This window comes from Mesoplodon mirus (assembly GCF_964341445.2).
Source record: "Mesoplodon mirus genome assembly, chromosome: 15".
Classification (NCBI taxonomy): domain Eukaryota; kingdom Metazoa; phylum Chordata; class Mammalia; order Artiodactyla; family Ziphiidae; genus Mesoplodon; species Mesoplodon mirus.
This window is the reverse complement of record NC_138991.1, coordinates 35,581,388-35,597,681: the sequence shown is the minus strand read 5'-3', so window position 1 is coordinate 35,597,681 and position 16,294 is coordinate 35,581,388.

Below are 16,294 nucleotides of genomic sequence, written 5' to 3'. Positions count from 1 at the left end.
CCCCCCCCCGCCCCCCACCTCCTCTTCTTCTTCTGTTTTTAAATATTTATTTATTTATTTATTTGGCTGCACCATGTCTCAGTTGCGGCACACGGGATCTTCGTTGCCGCGTGCGGGCTTAGTTGCTGCATGCGGGATCTAGTTCCCGCATGCGGGATCTAGTTCCCTGACCCAGGATCCAACCGGGGCTCCCTGCATTGGGAGCGCCAAGTCTTAACCACCGGACCACCAGGGAAGTTCCCCCGCCTCCCCCTTTGTGGTCTCCTTCCATCTGGCCTCTCCTCCTGGATGGAGGACTTAGAGCTTCTAGGCTTCACCCCAACCTCTGTGCTCACTCCGGGGTGGGGGGCGTGGAAGTGCGTGAGAAGCTGCAGCTCCTGGAGATGCCTGGGCTCAGACTCGGGCCCCAAACCTAATGCAGGGCACCAAGCACCCGTCATCATCCACTCCACTCCAGGCCAGGCCCCCCTGGGGCCAAGATGACCCAGCAAGTTTCTGTCCTCAGGTCACCCACCGCTGTGTGGGAGAGGAGGGGAAACCAGCCAGCATAAGGGATGGAGGGAGTGCAGAGGTTTGAGGGCCGGAGGAGGCTTCCTGAGCAGGCAGTGGCCTTGGAGGAGGGGCCGCACTGTGACAGGTGGACCCGGGAAGGGGACCCAGGCAGGAGCAGCGGCTTGTACAAAGGCCTGGAAACCACGGTGACTGCTGGGTGGGCAGGTTGGGGACAGCTGGAGGGTGGGGTGAGGGACCGCAGGGAGACCAAGGGATGCCCCTTGCTACGTGAAGGGCCTCACCCCCTGGGGCATGGGGCAGGGAAGGAGGGCTCTGGCTGCATGCCCAGGTGCCTGTGTCTGGGTGGTGCAAATGGCCCTAATGGGTTTATTAAGCTGGTGCACACACATCTGGCTCTTGCTGTGGAGGAAATGGTCACATGACCAGCCCGGGAGGGGCAGGGAGGGGAGGGGGGCACACAGAATTCCAGCCTCTGCCCAGCTAAGCCTTGATCTCTCCACAGCCTTTCCAGAGCAGCCATGAGCCCCGACCCTGGGGCTGGGTGACCTTGGACAGATCACTTACCCTCTCTGGGCCTGTTTTCCCCTTAATGTAAAAGCGAAGGTTGAACTGGGTAACTCTAAGGCCCTGCACTCCACCAGCACCCAGTATGGGTCGGACACTGGCAGGAAACAGATGGCACACTGTCTAATGGGGCAATTGAAAGCATTTACAAAGGTGTGGGCAGCACACCTGGTCCCTGGGGACCCAGGGCACCGATGGGGCCATAAGCACTCCTGTCCCTGAAAGGCTGGTGGCGTTTCCAGAGCCAGTGAGCAGGAACCATGGGCAAGGGTCTGCCTGGCAGGAGCAGGGGGCTGTAGGTAGAGGGAGCCGGGGGACTAAATACCCCGGCCTTTCTCCTCTGGCCTTCTGATCATGTGCTGACCACACCTAACCAGAAGCAGGAGGGTGGGGGGTCTGGACGGTGTGGTCCATGTGCCAGCTGGACCTGGGTCCAGAGCAGGACAGAGAGGGGCCAAGAATGGCCTTACAGGGTACTATGATCTGTTTTTTACTCACAGCACTTCTGACACCAAATGGGGTTTTTCTGTTTGTTTTTTATTTTTATTTTGGCCATGCCAAAATAAAATCTGTTCAACTTGGTTACAAATAGCTTATTCCCATGACCCCCTCCTCAGATTCCATAATTTACTAGAACGGCTCACAAAACTCGGGAAAACAGTTCACTTACTATTACTAGATTATTATAAGGGATACAACTCAGGAACAGCCAACTAGAAGAGATGCACAGGGTGAGGTATGGGGGGAGGGGCGCTGAGCTTCCACGCCCTCTCTGGGTGCACCACCTCCCAGCACCTCTGTGTGTTCATCCACCCAGAAGTTCTCCAAACCCCATTGTCTAGGGTCTTTATGGAGGTTCCATGACCTAGGCACAATTGATTAAATCATTGGCCACTGATGATTGAACCAACCCCAGTGCCCTCCCTGGAGGTTGCTTAGGAGGAGTGGGGGGATAGGGCTGAAAGTTCCAGCCCTTTAGTCATATGGTTGGTTCCATCCTAAAGCTCTCTAGGGGGAATTCCCTGGTGGTCCAGTGGTTAGGACGCCACACTTTCACTGCCAAGGGCTCGGGTTCGATCCCTAGTCAGGGAACTAAGATCCTGCAAGCTGCGTGGGGCAGCCAAAAAATTAAAAAAAAAAAAAGCTATCCAGGGGCCCACCCAGAGTCACCTTATTAGCATAAACTCAGGCATGGTTGAAAGGGGCTCCCCTTATGGATAACAGAAGATGCTCCTCTCACACCAGCACTCAGAAAATTCCAAGGGTTTTAAGAGCTCTGTGCCAGAAAACGGGACAAAGACCAAACGTGTATTGCTTATTATGTCACAACATCACAGAGGGGGCACAGGCCGCCTTTGTGCTGATCCTGTGGAATCAGATCTTTCCCTACCTTTGTGGGCTCCAGACTAGAGAAAGGGGCCACAGAGTCCTGTCCCAGGCGGGGGGCTGCCTGAGGCCAGGGCTGGGCGTGCAGAGGGGGCTCTGCAGGAGCTGACCCCTGAGTTGTGGAGGACAGCAATCCTGGCTGCCTCTGACCAGATATCCCAGAGGGCCTTCAGGCCACCACGTTACCCCACAGCCAAACCTAGAGCTGCCTCCGGCCCCAAAACCCCTCCTGGTTCCCTGGCCCTCCAGCCCCTGAGCTGAGTTCTGGAGATGACCCCAATCAACCTCTGTCCCAGACCACAGGCCCCCACGGGGGACATGCACCACTTTCTGTGACAGGCACAGCCTGGCCACAAAGTTTAAGCCAGCTCCCTGGGACATGCCCAGTGCTGAGCTCAGAGCCCAGCCTGGGGCTGGTGGGATGCCCCACCCTCAACCAACCCAGGCTCCCCGTGGAACCTCAGCTGTGCCTGGCCTTGCTTCCCTGGGCTCTTCTGGGGCCTGGGAGTCCAGGACTGGCTGGAACGGAAGGCCTGAGCCAGGGTGGCTGGCCCCATAGAGCTGCTGATGGCGATCCCTATGGAGCAGAGAGGGTGCCTCGGCTCCGGAGCCGTGTCATGGGACCTGCTCTCAGGGAGAGCTGTGCAGAGCAGTGCCCCGGAGCTGCCAGGGCCCTAGGAGGGTCCATATCCGGGCCCCAGCCCTGGCATCCTGTCTGACCCTCCTCAATTTTCTCATCCATGAAAAGGATGGAAGAGATGAGTGGTAGGGTCCTCAGGTCACTCAGTCCCTCCGTGTTCATTCATTCACTCATTCATTCATTCCCACACTCGGGACAGTCACTGACTTCAGTGCTGGCCCTCAAGGACTGCATCAGTGAGAGGTAGACTTGCACAGAGATAGCAAGGGGGCCATCATGGGATGGAGATCGCTGACACTGCTGCCGGGGGCAGGGCCTGGTGGGGTGACACACCACAGCGTGCGGCACATCAACCCACTCAGCCCTCCAGCTCTCAGGCGCACAAGCCTGAGGAAAACAGACTCAGGGACGATGGCCTTGAGCCATGAAGTGGCACCACATGTCACCTGATAAATGGACAAATAGATCGGGGCAGAGGACCTGCTGTATCCCGCTGCCTTTCTGCCCGTTTTTCTGGCGCTCTCTCTCTCTCTCTGTATCCTCCCCTCTTATGTTTCTCTGCCTCTGACTACAATCTTTTGTCTCTGTTTTTAACTCTGACAAGCCATGGGAACTCTCTCACTCCCTGGGGGGAAGCTGTCTGAGCTGAGAGGTGGACACAACCGTTTTGCAATAAACACAAGATAAAATCAGAAAACTGGCTCCTGTTCCAGGTTTGGGCTCAGTAGGGGAAAAGGGCAAAAATGAAGCAGAAGGACGAGGGAGAAAGACTGTGTGTCAGGGATGGGGACCGTTCACAGCCCATCACCCCAACCGGCAGGTACAGAGGGGTCACCCCGGGCCCCTCCCCCAATGCCCTTTGCAGCCTCCAGGCTCCCCATCTCCATGCCCTGGCTCCTCTCCAGACACCTGGTTGTCCCCTGAGGCAGGAGCCCAGGTGGCCCCAGTGGACTGTTCTGCCCCCCCTTCCCCACAAGTGTGTGTATGCACCCCCTCTTTGACATGGATCTGGGGCTCTCCTGGGAATGCTGGCTCACACAGAAGAGTCTGAAGACCTAGGCGGCGCTGGCAGCAGGCAGGCAGGAGGGGCTATGAGGCCCGGGAGAGGAAGGAATCAGCTCATCTGGAGTCTGGGGGGTGGGCTGCTTCTGGGTCCGAGCCCATCAGCCTAAGCTCCCTGGGGGACATTTCCACCTGGGACACAAAGATGCAAGGGTGTGACCTGAGAGAAGGGTGTCTCCAGGGTCCTAGCCACCCTGTTGGGAGGCCCCTCCCAGGAGGACAGTCCAGGCAGAGGGCGTGGCCTCCACCACCCTCCCAGGACCCATCGGTTAACCCCAGGCCTAGGTGCAGGCTGCTCGCTGGTGGCCCTGGGGACTTTCAGGGTTGCTGGGAATGTGGTGTTGCGGGAGCCAGGAGCCGTGTTGCTTGCTAGGCGGGTTTGAGCTGCCCAGAGTCAGGCCCGAGGTTCCGGTGTCATCCTGATGACTCACAAACGCTCTTCCTTTTGCCCTCCTGCTGCTGTTCCCACCTCCCGGACCCTTCACCTGGAGCCCAAATCCTCCTGGATCCTTCAAGCCCAGCTCAAATGTCGCCTTCTCCTTGTGGCCACCTGTGACTTCTTCCACAACAAGTTTTTTTCCCCTCTGAATCTCAAGGACTCCAGTAATATCTCCTGGCTGCCCATGAGGCTGCCTCTCCATCCATCCCTCATGGGATGAAGGGACTGAGAGAGACAGATGGGGGGAGCAGCGAGAACAGAGACCGGGATACTCAGACCCCCCCTTCCTCAATCCCTGCACCCCACCCAGTCACTCCAGCCCAAGAGAGCGAAGGCCACGTGCAGAGGACACAGTGACTCAGGAGGGGCTGATCCTTGTCCAGCACCTACTGGGCACCAGGAACGGGTCTGAACAATTCACGTACATGAACCCCCAAATCCTTGGGGCAATCCCATGGTTAACCTCATTTTACAGATGAAGAAATGGGGGTTGTGGTAGGTGCCACCAGGGTAGAAAACACAGGATGGGAATCCAGCTGGGGTGGAGCGGGAGGGGTCTCAGAACTCCGCTGGAGGGGAGCAGAGGGGGCTGCAGGGCCCCTGGGGGGAAGGCAGGGGTGGTCAGCTCCCCAACCCTGCCTCTGATCTGGGCAGCAGCCAGGGTGGTCCCCCGTCCTCCTCCCCACCCCACCCCCAGCTTCCTCAGTGGGAGGATAAGGCCGGGCATTTCCACTTCTTTCTGGAAGGTTCCGGAGGTTAATGAGGGTAAAACACGCAACACCACTCAGGGGGATGAAGTTCTGGGAAGAGAGGAACCTGGATCTGGGCTGAGGGCCAAGGGCAGGGTGGGAGACAGCACCTCTTCTCACGGAGCCTGACCGCCCGCTGTCCCAGGGCCACAGCTAGGCCCTTCTGCCCAGCCACCAGGCCCCTGAGGAGTCTCTGAGAATGTCAGAGACATTGACCGGAGGCCTTCTCTGCCTCGACAGGGCAGGAGACCCCTTCTCTTCCCACCGTGGACCTACTCCGGCCTGGGCTGTTTGGGAAGTGGACTCCTGGGGCCTGGGGAAAGTGACCGATATGGCTGTGGTTGTCTGCAGCTGGGCTGCTTTGCATCTAAGGCGCAGTTGGCGGGGTGAAGGGAAGAGCAGGTTCTCAATGCCACCTGGACCCCGGAGGGACGCCAAGCCCACAGCAAAGCCCCAAGGAGTTAAAAGCTGCAGGCAGACTGGACCTCGAGCCTATACCTCCAGGCTCAGTCCCCAAGGTGGAGACATTTATCTCAGGCTGTTCTCTCCCATCCCACCTTTCTGTGCATCCCCGGCTGCCTGTCATCCTGCCTGGGCTGCATGCTGGGCACTAGGGACAGGAAGAGCTTGACCACAGCCCCCTGTCCTATGGGAACAAGGTGGCCAAAACAGAGGGATAGACCCCAAGTAGGCAGTCCCGAAGTGCCATGGGAAGCATTCCAGCCTGCAGGAAGAAAGTTCTGTGCCCTCTTAGGGGAGAGGGCTCTCTCCTTGCTGACCAAGCCAGTGGCCCCTTCCGCTGTGAAAGGGGCCCCTGGGCCCACAGGGATGGCAGGAGTGAGGTCAGGACAGCTGTCCAGCTCTCCCAAATAAGACCAAAGGATTTAGAGTTTCTGCTATTGGGCGGTGCAACACAGTGGGTCCACTGCGGAGAGAGTGGGGACAGGTGTGACATGCCCACAGAGGGACAGCAAGAACTTACCTGCTTAGGACTCAGTGTTCTCATGTCCCCCTAGGACCCAGCAGTTCTGCTCATGGTATTTCCTCTATAGAGAGAAACTTGCGCTCTCGTCCAGCAGAAGTCATATCCAAGAATGCTCATGGCAGCCATATTCATAACAGGCCCAAAGTGGACACAGTACAGAGGTCCGTCCATAGGCAAAGGGCATTGTGGGAGCTCCATCCACACTGTGGAATGCTATTCAGCAATGATGAAGTGTGGAGAGTTGACCCAGGCAACCACGTGGGTGACTGTCCTGGACTTTATTACACTGAGTGAAGCCTGATGCAGAGGAATCTGCACTGTGTGATCCCATCCGTAGGGAGATCAGAACCAGACAAGACTAACCAGAGGTGATCAAGCTGGGGTAGAGGTTGTCCCTGGACTGGGGCACGAGAAAGTATGCTGGAGGCTGCATATGTTCTAGATCTCCATCTGGGTGATGGTTACCCAGGTGTATACCTGTGTAAAAATCCATCAAGCTGTTCACTTAAGATGTGTCCTTTTGGGCTTCCCTGGTGGCACAGTGGTTAAGAATCCGCCTGCCAATGCAGGGGACACAGGTTCAAGCCCTGGTCCAGGAAGATCCCACATGCCGTGGAGCAACTAAGCCTGTGCGCCACAACTACTGAGCCTGTGCCCTAGAGCCCGTGCACCACAACTACTGAAGCCCGTGCGCCTAGAGCCCAAGCTCCGCAACAAGAGAAGCCACTGCAGTGAGAAGCCCGTGCACCGCAACAAAGAGTAGCCCCCACTTGCCACAACTGGAGAAAGCCCTTGCACGCAGCAACGAAGACCCGATGCAGCCAAAAAAAAATTTTTTTTTAAATGTGCGTTTTACTGTAAGAAAAGGAGTCCATGTTTATTCAGCAAGTATCTGTCACTGTGTGCCACTGTGGCCACAGCAGGGGACAGAGGCCTCTGCCCCTGGGGAGCTTGGGGGGTGGGGAGCTATCTGCTGCCTTGGGAGGCCTGGTCCTTCTGTACTGAGCACACCGTCAGCCTGGCTGTCCCTCACTCAGGCACAGGCCAGAGAGACATGGGTGGAGACCAGCAGGGGACGGAGGGGACAGTCACACAGAAGGTCCCAGGGATGCTAGGAGGGACAATGGAGGTCCTGTTGAGGGCGGGTAGGGCAGGGGGACCCCGGTGAGCTGAGGGCTAAAGGGCGCCCAGAGGCCAGGGTCCCAAGTGCCCAGGTAATAGGAAAGGACCTTGTATTCTATTACAAGTTAATCACTAAAGAGATGTTGCCTATATGCTTATATTATACATAATGGCCCATCTCTGGGAACCCTGCCTCCTAGGTAATGAGCGTTAAGCTAAAATACCTTTGATTAGCTCACGGGGAACATCCTGACCAGGCCCACCTGTGGATGACTGCAGGAAGGAAGAAATTAACACATCCCCTCCGGAGTCTGGCCGGAACCAGGACTTCACCTCCTTCCCTTTTAGTATAAAAGAAGCCTGATGGTCTTCCCTGGTGGCGCAGTGGTTGGGAGTCCACCTGCCAATGCAGGGTATGCGGGTTCATGCCCCAGTCCGGGAAGATCCCACATGCCGCGGAGCGGCTGGGCCCATGAGCCATGGCCGCTGAGTCTGCGCATCCGGAGCCTGTGCTCCGCAACGGGAGAGGCCACAACAGTGAGAGGCCCGTGTACCGCAAAAAAAAAAAAAAAAAGAAGCCTGATTTCTAACTTGGGGAAGATGGTGCTTTGGGACTCGAGTCTACCATCTTCTCAGTCTGCTGGCTTTTGGAATAAAGTCGCTATTCCTTGCCCCAGCAACTCATCTCTTGATTTAATGGCCTGCCCTGCAGTGAGCAGTACGGGCTCGGACTCGGTAACACCCACCGAGCACCAAAGCTGTGAAAGTGGAGAAGCTGACCTGGTGGCGTGGAGAGCCCTTTGAGCAGGGGTGAAGAGTGTGCTGGAGCCCTCCAGGAGCTGCCTCCCCATCCCATCCCACCCCACTCCGCCAGCCATCTCCCCCCCCACCCCACCGCCTCACTGTGGCTCCAAGGCTCCTGGTGTCTGTCAGCCCAGCCAGGGCCTGTCCAGAGCTGGAGCAGGGAGGCGGTGGCGCCAGAAGCCACGACAAGTTTATGTTCTGGCTCCTGCTGTGCTGGCCCCATGCGGAGTCCCCTGTCCTGCCCACAGTCATGCTTCTCGCCTGGGAGCTGGCTGAGGCTCAGCCAGGGTTCTGGAGTTCAGGGTCTCCTCAGAATCACGCCGTGGCCCCCAGCCCTGGGCCATCTCTGCTCAGGGGGTGCCCTGAGAGCTGTGCCTGGCCCCATTGCCCCCACCTCCCAGCCCCAACCCTGCTCCTTCAAGTCCAGCCTGGTGCCACCTCTTCCAAGAAGTCCACTCAGAACACGTCTACCCTCCATGGAAAGGGGGTGCCCTTGGTTGCTCCGAGAGGCTGGGGCAGAGATCTGGGCCCAAGACTCTGGATTCCCAACCCTCATCTTTCAAAACCCAGGACTCTTGGTTTTCCACTTGCCTTGCCTCATTTTTCCGCTTTGGGAAGGGGCACTTTTCACCCACAGGGGCTGAGGCTGAGGGGCGTAAGTGACTGCAGCTCTGGGGAGGCCTCAGAGAAAGGGGACCTCTGAGCTCCTCCTGGCAGCCCTGCTCAGCCACTGTTGGGAACCCCATGCCCACAGGGCACCTCAGGGACACCGGTCAGCAGCTGTGTGCCTGCCCTGCCCACCTAGGCTTCAGCCCAAGACCACTCTGGGCCACCTTGGGTTGCCCCGAGGGACCTGCAGTCCGGCCCCGCACAAGGGGTCCCTGGGGAGAACTGGCAGGGAGCAACATTCCACTTCGCTCTGCCCCCAGCGCAGTCAGGGTCTAGAACTTTCCTTCTGTCTCTGTATTTTCTCTTTCTGACTTCCTGTCTGTTTCTCTGCTTCTGTTTTTCTCCACTTGTTTCTCTGTCTTTTTCTCTGTCCTCCCAGGGAGATTGGAGGCCATGCTAGGAGTGGGTGACTTTGCCAAAATGCCTTTGCAGCAACTTGTCTACAAAGCAGACATAACACCAGCCCTTTGTCCCGGAGTTGTGGTGAGGATCAAGGACCATGAGGCACAGCCCGCACATAGTAGGGGCTCGGTCTGTGGCTTCCCCGTCCATAAAAGGAGGATGATGGGAACGGCCCCTGGCTCCCGTGAGGACTAGTGAGAGGATGTTCCTGAAGTTCTCAGCACAGAAAAGTGCCTCTGCTGACATCAGCGAGCTCTACTCATAGCCATGCTATGAGGTGCCCCACTACCATTGCCCCACTTTACAGATTAGGCAAATGAGGCTCAGAAAGGCTGAGTTACTTGCCCACAGTCACACAGCAGGTCTTATTGTAGTAGTGTAGCCAGGATTTGAACTCCGTGGTCTGGCTCCAGGGTCCACGTGCTTTACTGTGGGCCTTGGTTTTAAACTTGTATTTAATGCTCTCTGACTAAATGGGGCAGGCCGGGGTGTCGAGATTGGCCTGGCAGGGGGAAGCTGGGAACAGAACCTGACCGGCCTGTGAATGACTCTCAGCCGGCCCCCTCCAGGCATCTCACAACTGGCCGGTCTAGACCTCTTGGCACACCGCTGTCACTCACTCGGCCTGGAGCCTGCCAGGCAGGGCTCCCCGTGGCCCTGGGCTCAGTCTAGAGCTCTGCACTCAGCCTCTGTGGGTCCATAGCTGGGCCCCTCTGACCCCTGTGTGTGGGGGTGCCCTTGCCCCCCCTCAGCACCTGCACCCAGCTCCCTCCCCCGGCCCTGCTCCTCTCTGTGATCCACTTTCTCTGGCTTCCTCTCTAACTTACAGCAATGCCTGCGCTGCCCTATTCTCCTGGGTCCTGTCTCCTCCCAGAAGTCCTCTCTTGGGTCCCGGCTGAGACTTGGCATTGGGGAGGGGGGAGGACAGAAGGGCGGCATGAGGAGGCCTTTCCTCTGGGCAGGGACCCTGAGGGCAAGGGGCCTCCAGCTCATTACAATCCTTGAAGTCTGGGGAAGGGGAAGGGCACTGGCTCCAAAATACAAAAAAAAAAAAAAAAAAAAACCCACAAATTTTAAAATAGTAAATATTTACTTAAATTTCTTCTAAATGTCAGCTTCCTCCATTGTTAAATTTAGCATTTTAGGACATGTCACTGTGCTTGGAAACAATTTGTAGGTCACATTACATTCTCTCACTTTGGAAGAATCCTCAAGATTCCTAAGAATGCACGATGTTTGTGGAGAAATCAAGGCCAGCAGCAAATCAAATGAGCTCCTGGAATCCAAAGATCTTCCAAAGCTAAACTATACAATTATTTTCAAATATTTTTACAGCCACAGAAATGCATATAAAGTTGGGGCATATGTGCATTTTTTTTTATTGTGGTGAAAAAGAAAACAAAAAACATGTAACATAAAATGTATCACCTTAACCATTTCGAGGGGCACAGCTCAGTACTGCTAAGTACGTTCATATTGCTGTGCAACCAGTCTTCCGAAGTTTATCATCTTGCAAAACAGAAACTCTATACCCATTAAACGACAACCCCCCATTCTCTCTCCCTGAGGCTCGAACCCTGGCAACCACCGTTCTACTTTCTATTTCTGAGTCTGACTGCACCAGACATCACATATCAGTAAAATTTATAGCATTTGTCTTTTGTGACTGGTTTATTTCACTTAGCATAATGTCCCCAAGGTTCATCCCTGTTGTAGCAGGTGTCCGGATTTCTTCCTTTTTTTTTTTTTTTGCAGTACACGGGCCTCTCACTGCTGTGGCCTCTCCTGCCGCGGAGCACAGGCTCCGGACGCGCAGGCTCAGCAGCCATGGCTCATGGGCCCAGCCGCTCCATGGCATGTGGGATCTTCCCGGACCGGGGCACGAACCCACGTCCCCTGTATCGGCAGGCGGACTCTCAACCACTACGCCACCAGGGAAGCCCTGGATTTCTTCCTTTTTAAAGGCTGAATTATATACTGCTGTATGTGTATAGACCACATTATCTTTATCCATTTATCCATCAGTGGACACTTAGATGGCTTCTACCTCTTGACTACTGTGAAAAAAAAGCTGCAAAGAACAAGGGTGTGAAAACCCCTGTTTTCATTTCTTTTGGAAATATACCCAGAAGTAGGATTGCTGAATTATATGATAATCCTATTTTTAATCTTTTGAGGAACATGGTATGGGTGCCTTTTTAAAATTTTATTTTCCAGTTTTACTGAGATATCATTGACACTCAACATTTGTTGTCGGTTAATGATTTGATATAGGTATGGACTGGGAAATGACCACCACAATAGCTTACATCCATCACCACATATAGTTGCAAGTTTTTTCTTGTGAGGAGAACTTTTAAGATCTACTCTCTTTGCAACTTTCAAACATACAACACAGCATAGTCACTGTACATCACCTCCCCAGGACTTATTTATCTTATAACTGGAAGTTTGTACCTTTGGACCACCCCTCATTTCCCCACACACACACCCCATTGGGTGCATTTTAAAATGTTTCTTGGGGTGTGGAGTGGAGCCCTGGCTAATGCAGCTCCAAAAATAGTCCTGTGTGATGGGCAAGGCATGCAGTACACAAGCTCAGGAGATCCAGAAATAAAATTTTAATTTCCTATCATCACTCAATGTAATCTTGATCAGACCCTCACTTCTCATCTCAGCCAATTCGGATCCGACCCCCTCCCTGGGGTAGCACCCAGGGGGCTCACCTTTGTCTAAGCCTCTTTCTGCATTCCTGGCAGAGGCTGGAGGGGCAGCTGGTCCTCCCAGCCCTTCCAAGTCTCCTCTGATGCTCAAAAACCCAGACTCTGCAATTCAAACACTTTTTTTCTTTCTGCACTACTGATTTGCCGTGAATTTCATAGACATGCTTCGAAACTCAAGAGCTGCCTCCTGTCCTGTGCCAGGAGCACTAAGACTTTCACGAGGCTTAGGCACTTTTGCTAGCGTGGGTCAAGATCTTAAAACTTATATTTTACGACCACTTTGGTATAGAGATGGATGCAATCCAGGCTGGATTCATTGTTACAGATTCATTCCTATTCATTCTTCCTTCTGATTCTAAAAGAAGTTGAAACATTTTATAGGTCCCTAAAAACATGTGGGCAGGGATACTCGATTCAAATGACATGGGTTAGGGGCACAGGAAGTTCAGGGTGGGAAGGAGACCCACATGCTAACATCTCAAAATGTCAACCCACTGAATTTGCAGCACCCAAGTCCATCCACATCACTCTTCTTCTCCAAACCCTGCCCAGCAGAACATGCGAGCTCCCTCCCAGCAGTCAAGACCCTTCGTTGGCTGGTTCTCATCTGCCCTTGCAGGCTCAGGTACCATAGGCCTCTGACACCTCCCTCTTGGATGTTTCCAGAACACCCCAGCCTTCATCAATTCCCACACCTTTGCTCAGGCTGCCCCCTCCACTGGGAGCATCCCCTTCCCAGCTGGACCACATCATGCACACCTGTGCATCCTTTGAAAGCCAGCTCAAATGTTACTTCCTCTTTGAATTTCCTGGGCCCCCTCCCTCCTCTGTATTCCTCATTCATTTCTCTGCTGTAGCACTTACCTGCGCTTTGATGTCCATCTCTTTCCTTTGACTGTGAACCCCTTGAGGGCAGTTGGTTTTCCCATGGATCCCCAGCATCCAGCACCAGTCCTTGAATGCTGACTACATAAGCAGATGACTGACCGACTCAATGAATGAATGAATGAATGAGGGAAATAGGAAATGACAGCAGTGGTCCACTTAGGAAAGGGATCCCCTCTGTAGCCCCCCCATAGATGGAGGGTCTGGACTGATGGTGGAGCCAGGCTGAGCTCCCCTCCCCGTCCCACCCTCTGACTCACTCCCTCCCCAGAGACTGGTTTCTGGGAAAGTGCTGGAAGCTCGGCTGCCTCCCTGGCTGAATCCTCTGTGTAGACCCCATTCTGCCCCAAGAGTCCCTGTGCTCAGAGGCTGTGCTCTGAGGACACTGGGCCAGGAACCGGGCAGTGCAGAGGAAAGGGCCTCGCGTGTCAGTGGGGATGGGGTCAGGGTGGGCAGCAGCCTGAGGCCCTCCCGGCAGCCCCCACGGAGCCTCCTCCCTTTCTTCTGAAGTGGAGTGATGCAGGATGCCGGGCACCACGGGAACCACCAGGAAAAAAGGGATGACAGCACCTTCTCACAGGTTGTCATGAGAACCAAATGGGAAAACCGGGGGTGCCCAGAGTCCAGGTGGCATCTAGTGGGTGCTAAAGGGATGTCATCTGGGGTGCAGCATGGAGAAGTTCAAGACCCTGTCACCCTTTGGGATGCCCAGCACCTGAACCCCCTTCCTCTGTCCAGGGCCTTCCTCCCTTCCCCCACCCCATCTTCGGAGGCAGGCCCTTCCCAGCACAGATGCTGACAGTGCTGCCCCAGCTTTCCCAGCTTCGTGGGGATGCAGGGGGTGCGGCTGGTAACAGTTGTGTTGGCAGCACCTGGCGTCCAGAGTTGGCATGAGATGAGGGGTCTGGCCAGGGCGTCAGTGGGGGTGTCCGCACCAAGCCGCTTCTGGCGTGTGATTTGGGGCGTCGTCCCTGGCTGGGTGTGGCCTTTGGGCCTGGTTCTCTGGCTCTCCCAGAGAATCCATGACACACTCAATAGCCTCTAATGAACCCCTTTCTATTTAAATTAGTCCGAACTGGTTTCTGTTGTTTCAAAACAGAAATCTGGGAAGTGTGGCCCCCCAAAGCTAAGGGGATTGTGAGTAGCATCATTAAAGATCTAGTGCCCAGGGCTTCCCTGGTGGCGCAGTGGTTGAGAGTCCGCCTGCCAATGCAGGGGACACGGGTTCGTGCCCTGGTCCGGGAAGATCCCACATGCCGCGGAGCGGCTGGGCCCGTGAGCCATGGCCACTGAGCCTGCGCGTCCGGAGCCTGTGCTCTGCAACGGGAGAGGCCACAACAGTGAGAGGCCCGCGTACAGCAAAAAAACAAAAAAAGATCTGGTGCCCAGAGAAGGGTGGGTTTGATCTGTTCATGTCTGCTCTGTGAAGCAAGAGCACAGAAGGGAGGCCCAGCTCCACTCTGGAAGCTATACTCCAGAGGGGCTTGTGACAAACTGGAGGTTTCTGGGGGACAATGACCAGGTCAGCGTGGGTCTAGACGTCATAGTGGGGGAAGGGAGCCTGGCTTGGAGCTGAGTAGGCTGAAGGCTCTGGGGAGAACAGCCCATGGTGGTGGGGAGTGAGCCCCAAATTTACCAAGAAGCCAACAAACTTCTTCTCACTTCCCAGGGGGCCTCGCCCAAACCCAGGGATGGGGGCACATGCCTGAAGGATGAACAGGCAGAGGGGGCAAATCTCAGTAGCTGAGGATGACTGATAAGGGCCTTGATAAACCACCTGAAAAAATAGCCCTAAGTACACTGAGAAACCATTATTTTCCTACTGATCACTTAGCCAAAGGTCACAGATTGATAATTAGCGTGCTAGCGAGGACACAGGGGAGCTGGAACTCTCCTGTATGTTGATGGCTGTGTACACTGAAACCACCATTGCAGCAGGAAATTTGGCACATCCTACAGAAGTCCCGCCCACACGTGTCTTCTGACCTAGGGATTCCAATTCTAGGAATTTACCTTTGGTTACATTTGCTCATGTGCAAAATGACGTGTGAGCCATGCTATTGTTCGGTGAAAGCAAATGATGGCGGCAACCTGCTCATCCACTCACAGGGGACATCAAAGAGATGATGGATGGTACCTCCACACAACAGAAAACTGGGTAAGCGGCAAAGAGAACAAGTGTGTTTTTTGTGTACAGATATGCATGTCTCTCCAAGATAAAATAAGTGAAACTCTCCGTGTAACCACTAAGCTACTATTTGTGTATGAAAGAAGAAAAAAAAAACCCACATGTCTGCTGATGCACTGTAGGCAGAGACTGTGTCCAGAAGGGATCAGGAATAGTGGCTGCCTCAGGGGAGTGGAAGTGGCTGGGAGAGAAGAGAGAATGACTTTTCACTGAAGGCATTGTAAACCTTCAATACCTTTTGAATTTGGAAAAGCATGCATGTAGTGTATAAATAACAAAATAGGAAAAGAAAACAAAATGTGACAGGAAATAGAACCTGCTAGGCACCCCGACATGAAGTGTGTCCTGGGTGTTTTGGGCAGGTGTCACTGCTCCCTCTTTGCAGGTGATGAAATGGAACCAGCTCGGAGAGGTTCAGGGAGCCACCCAGAGTCACCCAGCAAGAGAGTAGTGGGGCTGGGGCTAAGTCTGCAGTCATGCTTGGGGCAATACCTTCACTGGGAGCCAGCTGCCCAGGGCCAGTTGTTGCTGTGCCAGCCCCGGACTGTGACCTCTAGATCTGGGAAGGGGGACAATTCTAGAAACTCAGCTCTAGACACCGAGTCTGGGAGAAAGATCGTGAGCCCTGTGGAAAGGCCCTCAGTCACAGAGTTCTGGGGAAGCCAGGCCTAGCCCTGCCAGGGGACAGCTGTGTGACCTCCAGCAAGGAATTTCCCCTCTGTGAACCTGAGCGCCTCATCCAGGTTCCCACTGAGGGGATGTAAAAGCCGTAAATGAGGTGACGACTGAGAAAGCTCCCTCCTCGCAAGCAGGTTCACCCAAATAATCCAGGTCTTTCAGACTGGCCCCCGCACCTCTGGATCCCCCAAATCTCTGAGCTGTCCTGCTTCACCTCCTTCTGGGTCCACGCAACTCTAACACAAACATTCCTATTGTTTACTAAGTTCATCCGATTATTCATCCATTCAGTTTACACCTTTGCAGGGACTCCAAGCTTCAGCCTCGGGTGGCCAGGGCTATCCTCCTCTCACGACCCCACCCGCGCATCCCCGCACTTGCTCGCGCCTCCCAGATCACACTCGGGCCCACAGCCCTTGAGCGCCTGGGTACAGGCACTCGGACCACGCCCGCCGCCCACAAGGACCGGTGGCGCAAGTCACTGG